This window comes from Solea solea, chromosome 15 (assembly GCF_958295425.1).
Source record: "Solea solea chromosome 15, fSolSol10.1, whole genome shotgun sequence".
Classification (NCBI taxonomy): domain Eukaryota; kingdom Metazoa; phylum Chordata; class Actinopteri; order Pleuronectiformes; family Soleidae; genus Solea; species Solea solea.
Genome location: NC_081148.1, coordinates 16,324,207 through 16,344,638, shown reverse-complemented (window position 1 = coordinate 16,344,638; position 20,432 = coordinate 16,324,207). Strand labels below are relative to the sequence as shown.

General features: G+C 40.1%; 1 protein-coding gene across 4 annotated transcripts in view; it reads left to right on the top strand.

The window, feature by feature from the left end:
- The window catches only part of LOC131473599 (lutropin-choriogonadotropic hormone receptor-like), a 112,850-nt gene that overhangs the window by 23,190 nt on the left and 69,228 nt on the right, over positions 1-20,432 (top strand). For all 4 annotated transcript variants that reach the window (XM_058650893.1, XM_058650891.1, XM_058650892.1 and 1 more), the window contains one exon: positions 12,249-12,329. The gene's annotated coding sequence lies outside the window, so the exon portion shown is untranslated. The remainder of the gene's footprint in view (positions 1-12,248; positions 12,330-20,432) is intronic.

The following is a 20,432-nucleotide window of genomic DNA, read 5'->3' as shown; positions in this document are numbered from 1 at the left end:
TTAATATAATATTAAACAATAATAATAAATTATACTTAATTTTTAAAGGTTCATTATCAGTGATATCAGGAGCCTGGTCAGCTCTACATAGCACACCATTTTGGGCCATCATATCAAGATGCACATTTCCATTTGCTAATGAACTGTGGGCAGTATTTACAATGTAAATACTAATCCCATATGTTAATACTGCTACTTAACATTTTGGTTGTGGTTTGTTCATTATTTTAACAAGGATAAGATGTGCAATTAAAGTGTTTACCTAGGTTTACTCAAAGTTCTGGAATGGTTTAGATTGGAGAAGGGACTGAATGTTTGGATTGATTCTTACAAAATGGCCCGAAATCTGTAGCCAAGTAGCAGTTTTCTTCTTTCTTTTCTTGTTTTTTTATCAGTAGTATGAATGTATGAATTGAAAAGTTGCGCACAAAAGTATTTTCAACATGGACAGTTACTTTAGCACACCTAACAACACAAAATACAGCCTTTTTGTTTCTGAGAACTTGGTCCATAGCAGGTTCACGATGTCAACTGATCGATTTTGTTTATGAGTTTGTGATTTAAACCTAAGACACACTAGACGGCATGGAGCTTACTTTGCCAATGAATCAGTGTGCTGTATCTAAAGTAACCATGACAACATTTTATACAGGAGTCATTAACTTAGTGATGAGACGTTATGGGTTATTAATTTGTAATGAATCATCTAACTCAGCTTTATTTGTATAGCACATTTAAAAGCAACAGAAGTTTTAGCCAAGTGTTTATTGGATGGTTTATTTAGTTACAGCATGCTGATCACCCCGGATACAACACTAATGTCTCCTTGAAGAGATAAGGAGGATTTGACTGAAGTGGGCTACCATTGTCATAGAAGATGTTTTGAAGAGTTTTGAAGGCTCAGTACTGAGCAAAATCAATGATGCGGTTTCAGGGTCCTGGTGGTGTACATGCTGCTGTCAGGGTTAATTCTGAAGTCATATAATTTTCAGCAAGAAAGTTATGCTGTAAATTGAACTTAATTCTTGTTAATGTTGTAGTCACACCAGATAAACAACTTATGTTATGTATCTGTACAGTGTAGAGTCTGTAAAATGAGTTGCACTGAATTTTATTCGGATGAAACTGTGAGCAGTGGTGCGTTTGTGGTGCATATTCTGTCAATGGTTTGCTGACATGTCTGAAGTTCTCTTCGCCAAGTTGGGAGCGATCATCGCTGTCAGAAGCTCCTTATACCCCTGACTCTTAATTAAAAAGTCTGAGGCTGAGGTTTCTCCCCTATCTGCCACTTGTAATTACTGTTTAAATAATATAACGTGAATGTGGCATTACTGTCTGCGGAACATAAACAGAACTGAGCAATTGTTCGTGGCATTTTTTTTTTCTTTCTTTCAAACAAGTTCAGATTTCTGCTATAAAAAAGCTCTGTTACATGTGATGCTGAACAATTTCCTCACTGAGAAATAAACAATCAGCAATTGGCCTCAGTTTTTGGAGTAAATCCACACAGCTCGTGTCAAACCCAGTTCTAACAGAGTGGCTGAAGTGAATGAATTCTGCGTCTCATCACGTGTCCTGAAAGAGTTCTTTCTGTGCTTATTCAAAGTGAAAACTATATGCAGAATATGCTTTTAGAATGAAAAAAAAATAGATATAGGGACTCAGGTTAAATAAAGATAATGTCCATACCCTCAAACTTCACTTTTATTGATATTTTACAAGTGGAGTGAGGATTTCAAAGGGAGGCTGGTGTCAATCGATGGGACAGATTACAGGGTATTATGTTGATTCTTGCTGGTTTCATCAACAATGTAAAGAGGACTCCTTTCTTCCCTCCCATTCTTACCCACAATATGTCAGACATTTCTTACCTCACCTCTCCATTATTATTTTGAAATGTCTTTATCTTTTTTTCTGAGCTGTTTAAAGGGTGTTAGTCTATACACAACATCTATGAACTTACTACTTAGATGTAGAGTATAGAGGGTACTTGTTTATGGCAGTCATTGTTATTTTTCCTCAAACTATTTTTGAAACGAGCCCTGCAAACTGAGTGCAAACACATGGGTGCATGGCTTTCACTCCTTTTTGGAAGAATTTAAAATATTCATGAATTATTCTCAGCACTGTGAACGGAAGGCATGGAAACCGCATAATGGTGTCTAGCTTCCTAAAAAGACTGTGTTAAAGTCACAGCAGCACTGTGTTGGCAGAAAATTCAAAGAATGGATAGAATCAATCCATGCGCTGTGCAAACGAAACATTCTCCACACACAGTCAATCATCACCAGCAGCATATAATGTCATAAAATATGACTACGTTACTTTAAAAATGTTGTTTTTATTTTACGTTTGTTCCTGATTGCTGCTTGTGGTTCCATGTGAAGTGTATTTTTGTCTTTAGTTGAAGACGAATCTGTAAAAGTAATTCCATGGCTATATTTGACAGCAAAAGGGCTTTTTCTTTTACTTTCTTAACATTTTCAATCAACATTGTTTTGTTTCAGGAAGTGGAAGATGTGCCTTCTCTTATATGATGTTACAATTACTATTGTTCCCTACTTCACAAAGAAACACTCAAGGACACACTGTGCTTACAAGCCAGTGTGGAAATCCCAGGGCCTCTTCAAGGGAGAAGTTTCTGACAGGTTTATTGGAGGGCTTGGGTGTGAGCCCCAGACCTCCTAAGAACTGCTTAATACGAGAATGTTGAAGAAATACTGTAGAGCCAAGAAAAGCCAGGGCCTCTGAGATTAGAACAAAGCCAAGTTACACAGATTAATATTTTATTACATCATATCAGGATAATTCTTTTAATCAGTCTTACTCTTGTTCCTGTGGACACGATCCATTTATTAGGTGTAGCCTCAGAATTTTCTTGATTACGCAGAAGTCTTCATCTGCACTAATGGCTGAGCTTGGCACAAAGTCTACTTGGGCGTTCTACATTTTCCTATGAGTTCAGTCTGAGTACTCTGGCCTTTGGTTTATGGATTTAAAAGTGTAATGAAGTTGGCATGAATAGTCTTCAGCATGAATCCTGAATAGTATTAAGTTTCAAGTTTCAAGTTTCAAGTAGTTTATTTGTCAAATGTACTATATGTACGACATACAGCACAGATGAAATTGCAGTCCTCTCAGACCCACGGTGCAAACAGGCAGTTACATAAGTAAACATAAATAAACAATCAACAGACATAAACTAAACAATCAACATGAAGAGAATCTTCTAAGAGAAGATAAGTGAGGTAGTACAGTTTAGTGCAAAATAGTGCAGTTTAGTGCAAAGTCCCTGAGTTCACAGTGTGGGAATGGTGTTGGTGGAGGAGGAGGAGGAGGAGGAGGAGGGGGGGGAGTGGGGGGAGTGGGGGGAGTATAGTCCTGGTCTGTGGCAGGGGGCAGAGGGGGGGAGGATGAGTAGAGGTGGGAGTGATGGTAGAGCAGGGAGGGAGTTGAGTCTCCTGACAGCCTGGTGGACGAAGCTGTTCTTTAGCCTGCTCGTTCTGGCCCGGAGACTGCGCAGTCTCCTCCCCGATGGCAGCAGGCTGAAGAGGCTGTGAGACGGATGGGAGGGGTCACCAGTAATCCTGATTGCCTTGCTGATGATGCGGGTGTTATAAATGTCTAGGAGGGGGGGGAGAGAGACACCAATGATCCTCTCAGCTGCTCTCACGATGCGCTGCAGGGTCTTGCGGCAGGACACGGTGCAGGCGCCGTACCACACAGTGATGCAGCTTGTCAGGATGCTCTCGATGGTGCCTCTGTAAAATGTGTGCATTATGGGGGGCGGGGCTCCTGCTCTCCTCAGTTTGCGGAGGAAGTACAGGCGCTGTTGGGCTTTTTTGGCCAGTGATGCAATATTGTGGCTCCAGGACAGATCTTCAGAGATGTGCACACCCAGGAACTTGGTGCTGCTCACCCTTTCCACTGCAGCACCGTTGATGGTTAGTGGAGTATGCTGGGTGTGCACTCTCCTGAAGTCCACAATAATCTCCTTGGTCTTCTCCACATTCAGGTGGAGATTGTTTTCTTTGCACCACGTGGCCAGCCTGTTTACCTCACTCCTGTAGATTGTCTCATCGCTGTTGTTGATGGGACCCACCACAGTTGTGTCGTCCGCAAACTTAATGAAGAAGTTGGAGCTGAATGATGGAGTGCAGTCATGGGTCAGCAGAGTGAAGAGGAGGGGGCTCAGCACACATCCTTGGGGGGCCCCAGTGTTCAGCGTGATGGTGCCGGAGGTGTTGCTGCCGACCCGAACTGCCTGTGGTCTCCCCGTCAGGAAGTCCAGCAGCCAGTTGCACAGGGAGGTGTTGAGCCCCAGCTGGTCCAGTTTGTGGATGAGCTGCTGGGGGATGATTGTGTTGAATGCTGAGCTGAAGTCAATGAACAGCATTCTAACGTAGGAGTCTTTAGTCTCCAGGTGGGTGAGGGCTGAGTGGAGGGCAGCGGAGATGGCATCATCGGTCGAGCGGTTTGACCGATATGCAAACTGGAAGGGGTCTAGGGTGGGGGGGAGGATTGACTTGATGTGCTCCATGACTAGCCGCTCGAAGCACTTCATGAGGATGGGAGTGAGTGCGATCGGACGGTAGTCGCTGTAGCTGGAGGGAGACGACTTTTTCGGGACCGGGATGATGGTGGTGGCTTTGAGGCACGTGGGGACAACAGCCTGTCTCAGTGAGGAGTTGAAGATGTCGGTGAAGACATCTGTGAGCTCCTCAGCACAGTCTCTCAGGACACGACCAGGAATGTTGTCAGGACCCTGGGCTTTCCATGGGTTTGTCCTTCTGAGGGTTCGCCTCACACTATCTGGGGATAGCATCAACACCTGGTCATCAGGAGGTGGTGGGGTTTTCTGTGCCGGGGTGCTGTTGTCTGCCTCAAAGCGAGCGAAGAAGTCGTTCAGCTGGTTCAGCAGGGTGGTGGAGCTGTCGCAGGTCTGCGGAGAGGGCTTATAGTCCGTGATGGTCTGCATCCCTCGCCACAGGTTCCTGGTGTCTCTGCTGTCGTTGAAGCGATCAGCAATCCTCCTGGAGTACTCCCTCTTGGCCATCCTGATGCCTCGTGACAGGTTGGCCCTGGCTGTCCTCAGGCCCATCTCGTCTCCTGCTTTGAAGGCAGCGTTCCGAGCTCTCAAGAGCCTGTGGACTTCACCTGTCAGCCATGGCTTCTGGTTGGCCCGAATGGAGATGGTTCTGGTGACCGTGACATCGTCCATGCACTTCCACATGTAGGAAGTAACGGTCTCTGTGTATTCCTGGAGGTCTGTGGTGTTGTTGTAGGTGGCTGCTTGTCTGAACATGCTCCAGTCAGTGGTGAAGAAGCAGTCCTGGAGTGCCTCTGAAGACCCCTCAGGCCACATGCGAATCTGCTTTGTAGCTGGTCTGTTGACTTTGACCAGTGGCCTGTATGCTGGCATTAGCATGACTGTAGTGTGGTCTGAGGCCCCAAGGTGGGGGAGGGGGCGAGCTTTGTAGGCACCTTTGTGTGTGGTGTAAACATTGTCCAGAATATTGTTACCTCGTGTTGGAAAGTTGATATGTCCATGGAGTTGTGGAAACACGCTCTTGGGGTTGGCGTGGTTGAAATCCCCAGCCAGGATGAGGAAGGCATCTGGGTGGGCTGTCTGCTGATCACTGATGTGCTGGTGGAGTTCCTGCAGTGCCTCGCTCCTGTTGTTGTTGGAGCCAGGGGGGACGTATATTGCCACCAGTAGTATGACATTAAATTCCCTTGGCAGGTAGAATGGCCGGCATTTAATAACCATAAACTCCACCAGTGATGAGCAGTGTTTGCAGACAACAACAGCGTCGCGGCACCATGCATCGTTGATGTAAACACAGAGTCCCCCGCCGCGAGTCTTCCCCCCCTCGACGAGCGCTCTGTCCGCACGGTAGCATGTCCGCCGGGCTAGTTGAATAGCACAGTCCGGGACGCTGTCGTTAAGCCATGTTTCCACGAACACAAAGACACAACACTCACTCACAGTCTTTGAGGTTGTGCGTAGTAGGCGGATGTAGTCCATTTTGTTTTCCAGCGAGCGTACGTTCGCCAGTGTGATGGTCGGAAGAGCTGGCCGATAAGGGCTAGCCGCTAGCCTAGCCTGGATACCTCCGCGCTTTCCCCTCTTCTGCTTCCTCATACACCGCTTGTGGCGCTTCCACTGTGGGCTGGTTGCAGTAGTGGGGGTCGGTGGCTGAGCAGGCCTCCGCAGCAGACCGCAGCCGGGTAGCTCTTCCGTGTCTGCTGGATTTATGTCCGTGAATGTGGTTCTGCTGATGGCGAGCAGAAACTCACGGGAGTATGTGCGCCTTGGGTTAGCTGGACGCAACGGAGACGAACATATGCACGTAGGTGCACAACACAAAAAACATAAAAACACCGATCCGACGGGAGAGAGAGGAGCCGCTGCATGTCCATGCGCCGCCATGATCGATTTGATCGACGAAGATTTGAATACATTTATACTCTAAATAATAATAATAAATACACAGAGCATAAGCAGAATTCATTTTAATATAATCAATTAGCCAGTAAAAAAAATAGATAAAAAAGACATGTGTAGGCCAGACATGATGTTAAATGTACTAAAAGTCATTAGAACAGTACAATCATTTACCTTAAAAATAGAATGAGATAATCATGTAAATTCAGCCCCATGTGAGGCTAGCTCTCTGAGTTTGCAATGATCATACTAATGAGTGTCAGCACAAGGCACGGTATAAGCAAAGATGTAACAAAAAGCCCACTAATGTCTTTTCAACCAGGGCATAGGGCTAAATATGGTCCTACTTTGGCTCTTTTAATATCGCACAGGAATTCATAGCTCTTGTTGTCTAGGTGTGTTGTAAAGATGTAATTAATGCACAAAGAAGGAGGGGTGAGACAAGCAAACGTTTTGTTGAAATATAATAATGTAATTTGTTGTTGAACTGAGTAGAGGTTTGAATGCATACCTTTTACAGCTGATGAATTAATTATTAATGCATTGTTTAGCAAAGGACCTTAGTTCATCTTCTGTTGCAAACTTGAAGGTCCTTTGGGACCCTGAGCTAAAATTGCTTGCAACCATTTAGTCCACTCACAATGCATTGAGAAAAACAAAACAAACCATAATGTATACGAAAAATTACTGAGAGAATGGAAATAAAGTTCATTCACTAAGTAAAAATGTACTCTTATTAAAGTCCTGAAATTGAGTCAGAATGAACTAAGACCAGGTTGATTGTTTTTGAGCACATATGGGTCTATAGAGAATGAATGGAGTGGCTTGCTCATACAAAGTAGACTCTTGGAAGAATGTATGGAAGCCTGCCATTCATACTGGGGATTTAAAATATACAGATCCCAGCTCTCTAAGAAAGGTGCAGCATGCGCGTCTGTCAGCCAGTAAACCATCATTCCAGTGTAAGCTGTAGAAAGTGAGACAGCTTAGCAGATCGATACTACATTCCCTCTGTGCAGTGAATCAACAAATATGCCCAAAGGATCACAAAGGGACACTCAAACTTGAGCTTGAAGTGCAATCCAGATGCTTTATCTTTCACGGAATCTGTATGCATCTACATACACTTCAGCCAGTGATGTGTCTGCAAAATTCGGCTGATTTCCATTTAAATACTGAACAGAAAAGACATGACTGCTAAGAGGAGGAACACTTTATTACTGGTGTTTAGCAGCTTGTATGAGCAGGTAGTGTTCCTTGCTCTAATCCACTTCCATAGAGTCACATGGAAAGACAGGTTGTGGCTTTGGATTACTGATCAGAACTTGGTGAGCTATTGAACAAATACAAGATCCCAATAAATAGGTAACTACACATCAGAGTAACCAGTGAGCTTCGTCTACTTTCACTTTATTGTCTTAAAGGTTGAAGGGTTTATAACAAATGAGAGGCTATCAAAGATGCAGGTGGGATCATCTTCCAGGAAGATGTTGGAATTACATTTTCCAATTAATCTATCTTTTTCTCCAAAGGTTTTTTTTTTTTTTTTTTAAGTTAGACTGAAAGTATCACACTTGTTAATCAGGTCATATTTTTCCCCCTTTCCTTGCTCAGCCAGTTATGGAAGAAATGTGATCCAATGTGTGAAAATATGATTTAATGAACCTTTTCTGTGCCCATTCCAGTAGACTGGGGTGTAGATTATTGTAATGAATAAAAGGATAGCACTTGTGCTTTGAAATGAGCGTTGCCAAAATGCAGATGATAGTTTGAAAGCTGTTAAAATGAGTTTAATTTATCACGCTCTATTACAGCATACACAAGCTTTCATGATCAAGGCAATGACCCGTTTTTCCAAACAACTACACCACATGTGGTTTGAACACACTTTGGGAGTGTAAATGTATTGGGCTTGATTTATCAAGCATTGCAGGAATTCCATTGAGCTCTAGTGTATTAATGCGTAATCCCCCACCCTGATCTACATCTGCTTGATTTGAGTTCATGCTCTGTTTCATATTTCCATACTTTCTGAATTAGTTTTTCCATGCATCATAATATACATGCTGCTATATTCCAAAACTGTGAAAAAAATATGATAAGAGAAATCAAGGGACTTGCATAATATCACTACACAATCTTTTCTTTCTTTATCATGATGGTGGTGCGAGGTGGAGGCTTTATTTCTTTGTACAATATCAGAGTCCCTGAAATGTGAAACTTCGATTTATGTACCCTCTTTAAAACTCTGTGGTTTCTGTTATAGAGTAGAATATCATTTTCATGGCTTGCAGGTTATACACAGCCATTGTAGTAGTCTTTGGTCTATTTGCCTATAACTCTACACTAAGTCAGAATCATTTCATATGTAGTATCAGCTTCAGGTTTAATTTATTTCTTCTATTTTCTTTCCAACTTGATGCAATTCTAATATAAGTCTTGTTTTTAATGCCAGCTGAATACCAAGTATGCATATAATCACATTCACTTGGCTTGACTCTAACCCAACTTTGTTTCTGGAAAGATCGCTTCCCACAAATAACCAATAATAAACAGAAAAGCCACGAGAAGCATTATAAATACATAGCCAAATGCTGACTCATCATTCTAAAGTTGTCCTCCTTTGCTGTTTCTTGGTTAGTATAAGCATGCTGTCTCTTTGGGTTTGGACTGTAGAGATTTTCTTTTTCTTGCCATGGTCGCTGTCCTGGCTGAACCTGGGTGTTGCCTTTATCCCCTAAGCCCACGATATACAGTATTTTACACTGTTGATCCTGGAAGCTGATCCTCAGATGAATCCAGTGCCAAACCCCCACATACAGCACCTACCTTGGTCTGTGATGATATCATTTATTTTAAAGAAAGTAAATGCACTTCCTCAAAGAAGAAATTGAATGTTATGCAACCGGTGAAGTTAAGAAACATGATCAAGAGAGCTGCAGCCATTTTAAATGTATTCAAAGTTGATATTTTATTTTAGAATTGCAATTTCTGAACATAGGTGTCTCTCGATCGAAAAGGTAACAAAAGACCTTGCCTGGTGACATTGCGAAGCAATGTGGGATCATGGGAATTGTTGTCTTGCTTGACTGCCCAGTGCTTTGCAGGGAGAGCTTTGGGCTGCAGAACGTGCAGCAAATGGCAATGAGTAGTCGTGACCCATTAGTGACAATTACACACTATAGAATGAAATAAATAAAACAACCAACGGCTAAGTAGTAGTTCATAATATTTCCTTGCTCACTCTTCACTCACACAGCAGAGAGGGTTAAAGCATGTGACACCATTAAAAGGTGAACAAAATGAAATGGTCCCTTACCTTGAGTAGAAATACAGAGTGTTTGAAATGATTTGGCTAATGTAATTACATTAACATTTACAATTATATGCCAATTCAGAATTGTTACATTTTATATCTTTAAGGTTTTTTTTGTTGATGTCATGCACTGACAAATAAATGTAATGAAAGTACACTCTTTGCTGCTGTAATACTGGGAATTTCCCCATTGTGGGACAATAATGGTGTATCGTAACGTATCGTATGATGCTGGGAAATATCGTGGTGATTGACTCAAGACTGAACATCATGAAGTGCTTGCTATGTTAGTCAGATTTTATTTCACGTCGTCCCTTCTTGATGGTTTTCATTTTGATGGTATGATGTTAAATACACTGGTCCAGTTGGAGATCTTTTCCTATTGGCTAATAATTCTTTGAGTATCGCTCTCTCTTTCTTGAGAAGGACATGTTAAACACTTAAAAATCCCATAGCAATACTCATTTTTATGAAAGCCAGCATGTGTGGGACATTAATTCTTTATGCAGTGTCAAAGGCAGAGCTTCCTCTTTAGATGCCGCTTTAAAGCCCCCCTGGTGTAACATTTTATGAGAAGTGTAGTTCCTCCAAGTTTATCAAGAAATTTTACTCAAACGCCCTTTCTTGTGAGGTACTTAAGGTTTATGATATCTGTATACTGGAGGCCTGTACCAATGACTCAGCACAAAATAGTTGCCAAAAATGTCGGATCTGGTTGTTTGTAGGACAGTGAATAAGGTTGATCCAGAGGACATTCAATGTTCCTTCGCCTTCCCAGCTTTGTGAAAAGGCTTATTTCCACTCCTGCGGCCACACTGCACTGCATTTGCTTTTATTTGTTTCTTTTGTAGTCTACTCAGAGTCTTTAGCATTTTTGTAAAATGCCTACACTCGCTGCAGGCAAAGGGCAGGCTATTATAGCCAAGGGACTTCTTCATGTTAACAAAGTCAAAACCCTCAGAGAGACAATTTCCATGAGATAAGCCAGCAACATGCATGTATGTTTATATCATCCGACTCATTATGACTGGTTTAAGCTCATTTGCATAGAACAAGGTAGTTATGCCTGCAGGAGGTTTTGCGTGGGAAATAAGGAAACCCATCGAACACAATATGAGAGGAAGCCAAAATGGCTCACAAGAGATATGTCAAAGCACTGTTGCTGACAGAGGGAAAAACATTATTTGTAATGGCAAAAGTACACTTAATTCCAAATCCACTGAATAGTCGTTAGCTGGAAGCAGGTTTCAATTGGCTCGACTCGTAGGTACTGTTTTAGTTCATCAATCACGAAGGCGAGAGAGAGTTGTGTGAAGGGTTTGCACATTTATTCCCACTTGCTGTACATTCAAGTTTCTATCCACATGTATCCAAGCTTCTCGAGGATCAACAACACATAGAAATATTCCCTTGATTTTCAGTTTGTGAATGACGATCTATAGATTCCAACAGTAAGACAACGCAACCTAATGCCACGTAGTGACCTGACGGCCAAAAAACGTTGTTACACCAAAACTTAGTACAGCTTCTAAAACGGACACATCCATCAAACTGCTAGATATTTTTCAATACATATCTTCCAATTACTTTATCTATCATAACTGTCAAAGATATCAAAGTGTCCGTGGTAGCTTTTATCTAAAGAACAAAATAACATCAGAAAGGCCACAAAGCCACATTCCTTTCCTTGCGAGAATATTTAATTTAATCAAAGGCTTAAGGCCAACAGTTAACTACTTCAACTGTTAATAAATTACATTGTAACAAGTGTCAAATCTTGCATCAACCACCCGGCCTACCCTGAACTAAAAATAACTTAACTCTGGCTCCTACATTACTGATTGATTAAAACAATTATCTTTATTTGCATATGGAATTAAAAGGCTTTATTGGGTCGGTCCAGTGAATTGAAATTTGGTCTTTTTTCTTTTTGTTCATGTTGCTCCACAAAATGTCCCAGCTGTCTAAAACCTTAGTTCATTCCTAGAAAAGTCTAAATGACAAAGTCATGTCAACCATTTTTTCACAAGTCAGTGTGGTGAAGACTGAAAAACGATCAGTCCAGCAGCATCCCACAGATATGTTTCCTCATGTACTCAGTGCCTCGTGGGGCAGTTAGTTATGCTATCAATGATGACTCTTAATTGGAAGTGATTTTTTTTTTTTGCAACATATTCACTTATTCATTTAAGTGTTTCTTAAATATTTATTAGTGGTAAATGCTTGTACTTAGCTACACTCATGCATTATCGATGATCTGTGCCGACACATCACACAGCTTCATGACATTCACTTCACATAGAGGATCCTTTCCCCATGCATCTGTATTTATTAAACGTCCTCCAAAAACAAAGGTGCAGTTGTGTTATTATTTTAGATGGCACTTTATTTCTCTACAGCGTGTATTAAATAACAATCACAACATGATACATAATTTGTCTTCTTGTGTCTCACTGCTTAAAATGTGCTCTGAATTCACATTAGGTTGTATCAAACTTCACCCCAGGACCCAGCACAAAAGCACCTCCACCCTGATGTGAACCCACGGTGGACGATTGCAGCAAGGTCAGTCTTTTCCTAGTTATTGATCACTCTGTACATCAGTGCCAGCAACCAATAAAATGTAGAGTCAAGGACTGCTAAATCCAATCACTGGAAGCCAAAAGGACTATATCTCTTCCTGCATTGAAGAACTTTATGATTTGGAACCAATAGACTCGGTTGTGATGCTGTAAAACAAAGTGGATTGTTCAGATTTATTCAACATTGGGCCTTCATGATTAAGATGTGAAATTCAGCAGCACAGCAGATCTAGTTTATGATTACTGGATTAGGCACAGGATCCATATTTCATAAATGAGGGTGTCGGTGCCGAGAAAAATTTCATATGAGGTGTTCATTATTTTCTCCTGAACAACTGTCTGGTTGAAGGAAACAATTTTAAATGTAAAACAGGCAAATTAAATCAATCTTTTAAATGATTATTTTTGCAACTGCGGTAATGGAAAAATGCTGATGTTTAGATATGGAAATCTATGTAAACCCTTTCATTTTTAAAAGCATGCATTTTAAATTATACTAGCTGAAGAAAACACCTGGATTGTTTTGAAAGGCCTTAAGGTAGATGCAGGGTATGAGACGGGAAAAGGTAAAGTTTTAATTTTTGATTGTCAGAGTTGACTGGTTGGTATGGAAAGGTAGGGAGGAGGAACAGTCTCTGCAATATGTAGATGCAGTTCACAGATTTGACTGCGCAATATGTTTATACCTGACTCACACTGAGTGTTTTCTGCTGCCACTGCAATTATGATGATGTTTAGCATTTTAAAAGAAAAGCCAGGAGGCACAGTGGTCATGATGAGAAAGATAATGCGTTCTTAATTTAAAGTTTCTGAAAAATAGAGGGTTTATAAAATGTGTAGTGAGACAGTTACTGCCCTTGAGAGCAATATCCCATGAGGAATTTGAAAATTAATATAAAACAAAATCGTGACAATCATCTTAGAGTCTTAATCGAAATAATTACGCTATGATTCTAACTTTTACAAATCACAATTACAGGTCATTTTAAAATATCACAACAACAGCTGCACTGTGCATTATACAATAGCAGAAGCACCACTGCAAGTTCATTCCTTTTCTTGTCACAATAATAACAACAAAACCCTTCATAAGCATAGTGTACAATAACATCAACACATATAATAATGTGGAATCCCATAGCCATGCAATAATTGCAGCCTTAGTGAAGCCCATAATGCACAATTTGTGTTGACAATGTCTCAGAAGTGCTGACAAATTAAACCTCAGGTTTGCGAAAGGCGGTGTTATTGCAGGGATTTTGTCTGCAGCTGCAGTATGTTACGAAGGTAGTCATGTCACTGTCCACCCCCCTACATGCGAACACGGAGACGTCCTCATTACATTGCTTTGTTGCTGCCAGGATATAAAGCAGCAGGAAACATTACATGACATGAAGAAATTATTCTCCATTAACGGTGGGATCTTAAAGCTGTGGTGTGTAAATATAAATTACTATTTTGACAGCGTTGTCTAATGAGTTCACACAATGCTGATTAAGTCTCGACTCCTTGTTTTCCAATATAGCAGTTGGTTTTTTTTGTTCTCATGTCTGTGGAGACATGGAGCGATGCATTTTTACATTGTGACTGATGGAGGGAAGGCAGAGGCGTAACAGCTTCTAAATCAAGACGGCAGGAATTAGGAATTATCTGGGTTCTCTGGAACATGAGTGAGGTGAAAGAAAACGTTGAAAGTGAACTTAAGGCAGAGGTCTCAAACTGGCGGCCCGGGGGCCACATGTGGCCCTCCAATCGATTTCATGTGGCCCTACAAACAATATCAAGTTGTAACGAATGTCTTTTCTATATGTTTTTATTTTTAAATTAATAGATTAGTTTTGCATCATAAATATGTTTTTTTTATTGTTGCATATTAAAACAAGCACTTATATTTTGAAATTATCCAATCCAATCCAACTTTATTTGTAAAGCACAAAACAAACACAGTGGACCAAAGTGCTGTACAGAATAATGGATAAAAGACAGAAAAGCTCACACGAGGCAAGAGTACATGTAAAAAAAGGAATTAATACGGCATATTGATATGTAATTTTGAGCTCATAACGTCTACCGCAGCTGTTGCTTTTCCCAAAAAAGTTGGGCTTTTTTTTTTTACTTGACTGGCCCCCGACTGACCAGACGAGTCAGTCAGTGGCCCACAGGTCATTTGAGTTTGAGGCCCCTGACTTAAGGTAAAGCATTAACCCTGGTTCTCTGAAACATCATTGAGGTAGAGACATACCAAAAGAAATGTTGAAAGAGGCTCACCAGAGCTGTGGGGTAAATCTGGAGGGGTAGCAACACCAGTGTTTTAGTGACACACTGGAGATTTAAGTTGTTCGTTCAAAGCTCAGGGTGATTTTTATGTTTGTTTGTTTTTGGCTAACACAATAGTCAAAGAGAAACAACTGGTCGCCCCATGAATGTGACTGCCTCATTGTCTCATGGTGTTGTTGATACTGAGATGGCATTCATGAGTCAAATTAATATTGCCACTTAGAGTTCATCATTTATAATGAGCAAAATAATCAACCAATTACTCTCATAATAGCCTAAGCTGATATCCAATTTACTCTGATGTAAATTCCTATCCTGGGTTTATAACTTTAGAGTTGATTGGATACAATTATTATTAACCTCAGAAATGAAATTCACTTTTGAAAAATGCTGTACCTGCTCGTCTCAAACGAGGCAAAAGCGTGCAACTGTAAATCTGTTGTGAGACATCCTCACATCAAACGCTATCCCCCACTGTGTTCTTTCCTCTGAGGAGGCTGGTATAACATCCAAAGACTTTATATTGTAAACATGCTGCTTTATCTGGCCGTCATCACTTCAGGTGTGCCTCCAGAGTGTTATCATAATGAAATTCAAGCGTCTTTCCCTCCCAACGATGAAAAACAAGTTACTTCATAGCTGATGTTTATCACCCTTGCAAAACGCCCTGTTTCTGCCATAGGCAGCACTTCACAGATAACATGATTACTAAACTTTCCGTGTTCCCCTTTGTTCCCTTTCAAATGATATTCATATATGTTGAGCTGTAACAAAAGCCTTGTTGATGTAGACAAAAGAGTGATTGAAAATTAGTTTGTGATATAAATGTGGCTATATGTCTTGACTTTTCTGACGACATGTGAATAAACCTTAACAGTAGTTATTCTTAATTTGTGTAATTAAATAAAGGAGAAGCAACATATACATGCTTTATCTTTCTAACTGGCAAAAATCCAATTTTTTTAAAAATAAATAGTATTGCAGAATACTTGGGACCTAATTTTAAAGCAAATCATATTGAAGAAATCATTGTGAATATTGATAGAATAACTAGGTCTTGCCATGTTATAGAAGGACATTGGGACACAACATGTCTATTACTTTGTCTTCTAATGGTTGTTTTGGGTCACTGAAGTAGTTTTGCATCACTTTTATAGGTGTTTTGTATTGTTACTACTTTTTCTGCACCTTTTCTGTTGTTTTCAGTCTCTTGGTGGTTGTTTAAGTATTACACTGAATGAAGTGTTAAAGATTCAATTCCAAATTGAAACTCTGGAGCCATGGGCATGTGCCCACTAAACCCAAGCGCTTTTACATCAAATGCACAATGGGTTGGATATATTGTACATACAGTATCTTGCAAGTCTCTGATGGAACAACTAATTAATTTGTGGATTTGACTATTTTCAAAAACATTTTCTCACAGTGCTGTGCTGCTTCTGCTTCCAGTTTGCATAGACCATAATCTTTTCTCAAAATGTATTGTTCAGAGAAAATAAAGGAAATATCACAAGGGTATCTCTGAACAAAAGGGTCTTGAGCTTCTTTTTAAAACACTAGTTCACCAGTACCTGTTCAACATTTCAGCAATCCATCTGTTGCTTTTCTACCAATATCACTTGCAAGTGTGAAGCCTGTCAAATGATGCTTTGGACAGTTATACAATTGAAGGACAGAAGTGCTTTTCATTCATAGATCAATTCCACACAGTCCACTCCAATGAGAGACGAAGAGAGAAAGAAACAACACCATGTAAAAGTAAGAGTAAAGTATGTGTTTTTTTACATGATAATGGATGAAAGATTAATTGGTGTCAATGTTTTGCACACGTTCTGTAAATGTAGACCCAGGTCTTGCTTTCCCACCAACGCTGATAGGAGCTGAAGCTGCTATAAACCCACGTGTATTGCTTTAATTTGACATGGAGGTGAATGCCAATTAAACCCTGTTCAAAAAGCCATTTAAACTTGGGTTTACATGGCTTTTTTGACCTGTGGGAATATGGTATCAGAGACCTGCTGGTGGAATCGGGTTGTAGCAGATCTCTGATGTAGAAAAGTGCCTGATCAAGACAACAATTCAACTCCTCATTGTATAAGAAGACAATGTTAAAATAACTGTCGACTTGAGCAGGAATATGTGACAATATTTCCAACCACGTTTCTTTGCAGTGCAATACTTCAGCCATTGTTATTAATATATTGCTGAGGAGATTTTTCAAAAGAGTTGAGAATAAGCCTCTGCTGCAAGTCAAGCAGCCTCTGGGAGAGGAGGCGTTGTGGCTGACAGAGCCGTGCGAGGTGGTGTCAGGCCCACAGAGATTTTCAAAAGTATATGCAGCAACAAATGTGACTTGCTGCAGAACATACATCATAGTGTGCTTGTTTGCTACTTGATTCTCCTCTCATAGCTCTGTGTATCGTAGAACCCTTAGTGTGTTGGACAGTTTCATGATTCAGACTTGCCAAAGAGGAGATTTGCAGAAATGTACTTAAAATTCTCAGTACTATTGCAGTCACTAGAAAACTTTATACTCCCCAGTGTGTTTTCATTTCATTACCGTCTGACAAGATACTCACTTTTGGCCATTGAATCTGTAGCTTGAGCTTATGTAGTTCCACACAGATACGGAGCACTAGTTCACTGATGTAGTCTTTTGTCGAAGGCTCCCTTTAAGGAGATGTTTTGCAGGAAAGACATGGCCAAGAACATAAACCATCAATATCCCATTAATTGTGCTGTAGCATTTTCAAAATATGAAGTGCATGCTATTTTAGCAAGGCCATACAATGTGCTTGGCCCTTCCAGGGATATAGACATAAAACGAAAATAGATAAATAAGTAAAATTAATGGGTCCCATTACATTTTTGCTGTGAGGAAGTAGTATCGTGAATGCCCACAACCCAATCGTTTTACTTTGTTGGTCAATTTGTTGAGAAACAGTGTTATGACCAAAAGAAAATGAATTCACTCAATAGATACACTCAAATTTCCTTTTAGTTGACAGAGATGGTGTACTTGTTGGCTGTAAATGGTTCTTTAGACCATTAGGAGCAGTTTCATTTATACTGCCTGGAGGTTTGCACAATATGCTTAATGATATATCCACACTGCTCTCATGCTGTGAGTTTTAAAGCCGTCTCTTTGGAGGAAATTTGGGTCTTTGTTATCACTCAGGCACTTCTGCACTTCCTGACCAGAGGAACAGTCGGAGGATGCTCCTTAACAACACAACCATGAAATGCAGCATGAATTTTGACAGGGCAAACGAGGGGGTTAAGAGGAGAACAACGGATTAGCTGGAGGGATAAGAAGTGGGTAGAATGATTCAATTTATTTATTCCACTGATATTGGGGTAATGTATGAAATGTCGCCTGCACAGCTCCTATGTGCCAAGAAGCCAAATGTGTGGGATTTATTCAGAAATGATTTGAATGTGAGCAGTGACAAAGAACTGGGCCAGTAAAAAGAAAGAGGACCTTTTGTGAACCTGTGTGTGTCACACATGGAGACTGCATTACTATGAAAAAAGCAGCACCTAACAACTCTGCCCTGAATATGCCTTGAATATACATTCAAGCTGTACTGTCCCTTTTTCTGCCCTCACAGTAAAGGTGGGCCTGACTTTTTCCCCCTCTTTTATCAGCAGTTTCAACTACAACCTGAACAAGATACAGTTGATAATTGTGGCTCTTTTAATGATGGAGTCATTTTAAGGCTCTTATGTTTGATTGGTGGCTTAAATATAAAGTATGTCATGCCAAAAGATTACATGTTTTACACACTGATGATCATTGCATTGCATTGATGAAACAATATTACAGGGCAATATATAGTTAGTTGTCAGCTAATAAGTAAGTAAGAGGAAAAGATGTTAGAAATAAAATTGGCTGCTTAGGATTTCCATACGCTTTTATCTTAAGTGTATGTTTTCAGTTCTGCCAATGAAGATACATTTAGTAAAAGGTCTCTAATTCCAGTTTGGAGCAGGACAGAGCTACTGTATGATAACTTAAACTCTTAATACCATCCATGTCTAGAAGTATGAGACAGTGGTTGTCCAGTTATGATTTTTGTCTTCTTTAAACAACCTCTGACACCACAAACTATGTAGTTGATCAATTAGACACATTATTGGCTTTTAACGTAACACATTGTTTGCAGCTTATGTTAACACTGACAAACACACAGTTTTATCAATTTCTTCGAACACTTCTGCTCTTGTGCTTTTGGTTTTTTGGAGGTCAAGAAAAAATCCAATCCACCTTTTATCTGCAGTATCATTCATAATTCAGCCAATGCTATTTTAAAATGTGGTACATAATATATCAGCATGTTGGTACACTATTGTGTTTTAGCTTGCACTGTACACACATTATTAACAGAATGCAGGCACTGTACCCACACATTTCCTTGAGATACCCTTCTTTGCCTGTGTTTCTATTATTACAAAGTCATTTTCCATGATGAATAACTTCTAAGTGTGTCATTCATTAGCTGCTTTCTGTCACGCACCGGGATTCTGGGGCGGGGCTTTATGTGAGAATGTATATGTCTGCCGACGTCCCTCTAGAGATTCTTCGGAGATTCTCCTGCAAGCTACCCATCTCAGGTTAAGGTCTGGGTGAGCTCATGTGAGAACACGGCAGGAGAAACTCTGGAGAGTCCACAGTGAGTGAAAGGGAGAATCACATGCCATCCTACAGTTGTAAAAGCATCTCAGCCAGACAAGGAGGGTTTAAAAATTGCAGCTGACCACATTGCATCAGCTTGTCAAGGAAAACAAATTCACATATTCTCACAGGAAAGGGAAACTCCTCTACAAAATGTATTATCATTATTATTATTATTATTATTGTTATAACAAAGGCAGATATCAAACATACTGTATCTTGTTTATTCTGTGTGTATGTAGATTCCATATAAAAATGGGGGGAATAGATTTGCCGCGATCTCTGCTTTGAGAGTAAGTGTTTGATTGTTAGCGGACGCAAGGAAAATGATTACTCTCTGACTTCATTAAGCGTTAGTATAATGAGGCATCTTTGAGATAGTGTTTCCCAGATAAATCTATTTGGTGAATGTGAAATTCATTTATCAGAGAGATGCCTCAATGTGAGTTACTGTTGATAACACTAATAGTGTAAATAAGATAAGCTTGACTTAATGCAGTGTACATTTGGAATGTAACAGCAGTCTTTTTCTTTTGGATTAGTGCTTTGTCCTTGAAAAATGCATGAGAAAAATATTTTAGCATTAATATTCCTCTACAGCCCAAACCAGGGTAAACAGATTTTCAGAAGTATATCAGAATAAAGAGGGTTATTTGGCTGCCTTCTTGAGAATTTCTTTTATTATTATTAATCACCTTGTATTTCTGTTTTGCTAAATATAAACTTAATTTGTTTAACGCTGTCAGAATCACAAAACATCATTAGTTTGATTGTACTATTATCGGGGAGGTACATTTCACACAGGTTTCAGCATGGTGCCAATGCACCTATGGCTTTAATTTTGCTTAGTGTACCGTTATAAATGAAATTAGTCATGTTATATGAACAGTTACTTGGGGGAAACACATTGTACGATTGTATTTGGCACAAATATTATAATATAATATATAATATGTTGGTATGTGACATGTCAAGGTCACCCATTTGTCTGTTGATACGATTGTTGTTTTATATCAGACGTTTTCTAGTGATTAAAAAGAATTACTGTTTTCGGATTATCCATCCGCCTCAGAGTCAGAGGAGGAAATTTAAGAGCTCTCACGTTTATGCCTGTAACTCCTTTTGCATTAGAAA